This window comes from Echeneis naucrates, chromosome 9, assembly GCF_900963305.1.
Source record: "Echeneis naucrates chromosome 9, fEcheNa1.1, whole genome shotgun sequence".
NCBI lineage: Eukaryota > Metazoa > Chordata > Actinopteri > Carangiformes > Echeneidae > Echeneis > Echeneis naucrates.
In genome coordinates this window covers 10,578,889-10,581,376 of record NC_042519.1, presented here as the reverse complement: position 1 = coordinate 10,581,376, position 2,488 = coordinate 10,578,889, and positions in this window count along the sequence as shown.

The window sequence follows — 2,488 nt, the reverse complement described above, 5'->3', positions numbered from 1 at the left end:
GAACTCAGAGTTATGAGACTGCTGTGGTAAGATTTTTGTCTCCTTTAAACTGACACCTCTCCCAAACGCATAATTAATCACAAAAAGATGCAGCAAAATCTTTGTTAACATGATGACAGGCAGAGGTTGAGGAGTGGCAAGGAGAGGGAGGTTGCTCCAGAAATGGGGGCTAAGAATAGTGCACGTCTGCGGTTGCGTGTGCGTGTATCCATGCCCATGTGCATACACTTTGTGTGCGCGCGTGTGCGTCTCTGTGCTTATCCTCCCCTCCCAACTATCTTGGGGTTTGCTAGGATCTGCTTCAGAGCAGAAATGCAGCCAATAAGCCACAGGCCATCAGCAGCCAGGTCAGATTAGGTTTCTGTCGTTGGCCTTTGTGCTGATAACACTACAATGAGTGGCACTTCCCTACCGCCACTTCACCTCGGCCATCCCACACTTGTCAGCCCTCCACCAGTCAGATAGGGTCTGTCAGTTAAATAAGAGATAAGGGGAAAGTCAGGAGTCAGGGGAGTGAGGGGGGTCTCCTCTGTTAGCTTAGCACCCTGTTGAAAAGGTTTTTGTTACTGCTGAGAGTCACAGAAGGAAGGAACAGCCTAAAGACAAAGGGGAAGGGAAAGTTGATTGGCACATTAGCCGGTGTCCCTGTATCACTCTGTTTAATCTGAAGAGACAAGGGATGGAGATGAGTTGTGGGGATGACCATGAGAAGAGAGATTTGGAAAAGTAAGGAGGGGGGGGGGCTGTCCAGACTGATTTGCCTTCATGTTCTCTACACACAGATGTCCTCACTCTCTCTGACTTTATCTCTCACTCATGGCTTTTTATGGCTTTCTTACACGCACACACACATATATATATATATATATATATATAAAAGGTATTTCCCTCTCAACCATAACTATAAAACTGAAATAAACTAAAAAAGGATGTTCTATCTCTCAATCTTATGCTCATTTGAGGTTTTCACAGTCTTTTCCTTGCAACCCAATTAGTATTTCATAAGAGGCTCATCACCTTTTCACACATACTGATGATTAGCCTTCTGGGACAACCTCGACAGAATAGTCTCCTGGATAGATTAAGTCAGTCTGTCAACAGGCATCAGTTCAGGTGGGATGTCAAACATTACCTATTTCAGAACAGTGGCACATCTGCCAAACACTGTTATTGAACTGGCACTTCAAGAGCATAACCCCCCCCCCCAATAAATATTAAAGGTGTATGGTTTAGAAATATTAATGTCATTTTCAATCAATCATTTCAACCCTGTAGTAAAATCCTGTTTGAAGTGTAGCAGTATTAGCAATTTTTAGCATTGGAAGTGTCTGGATATCCCGTTTTAAAATGTGTGTAACAATGAGCCCCCTCTCTGCCTGTCAAAATATTTTGTCTTTTGTCCTGGGAAATAACTAGACCTGTTTCAATGAGATTAATTGGAAAATGCAATGTCTCCACCTATAGGTGCAAACACAGCACTACAGGTCATACAACTTTTTTTTCTCCCACTAAGTGCATTTAAGAATTAAATTTATGTAAGCAAGAAAAAATACTGAATTCAAGTTTACTCAGGTCAAATCACTTCGGAACATTTAAACAGAAAATTCTTCACGAAACAATTTCAAAATCATATACGCATTTTCTGTCTGTAGTAAAACCGATGGCTAAGTGCATTTATTCATTTTCGAACGTGTTATTTAAAAATTGGAAATAACCAATGCACCTATTTAATGTTTCTTTTATACAACCAATAATCCCTGCAGAATGACTGGAGGGTGCTTTATTATTAAGAAACAATACATTCTTCCCCTGTGTCGTTTTTGTTTGTTCCACGCAGGCTGCAGAAACTCACAAAAAAAGAAATCATAAAACACTATAAATGAATATTTTGAAAAAAAAAAAAAAAAGATAAAATAATAATGAGTAAGTTTAAGGTTGTAGGAGCTATATATTTTTAAGTTTGGAGTAAATACAAAGGACATATAGATGAACAAACAAGCACACAACATACATACAAACATACAAGCCAAGTATAGGAAAAGAGAAGATCTTTGTGTTGTTTTTTTTATACATTCTTATATACAGTGCATTGTATTAAGATATTACAGGGTATTAAAACCAGGAGATGTCTCATAGCATCTGTGTGTTGACACTGTTTTAATTTTTTAAAATTAAGATAAGACATATATCACAAAATGTTTGAAAGAATGTCACCATAAGAACAAAACAGACACTAGTCCATTAGAAGACTGACAGACAAAGACAGGTGTCAGTGCGGTTCCGTCTCGCCTGCTTACTTAGCTTTCCTTACGCTCTTATTGTGGTTTGTTTAGTTAAAATGTGCTGTGAGACTGTCAGGAACAAATACACAGCTACTGAATAACTCCGGAAAATACAGGAAGATGATAATAAGATGATGTCTGATACATGAATCTTGATTATATAGCAGTATACCAGTCAAGAGCAGTAAATTACCTTTTTTTTTTTC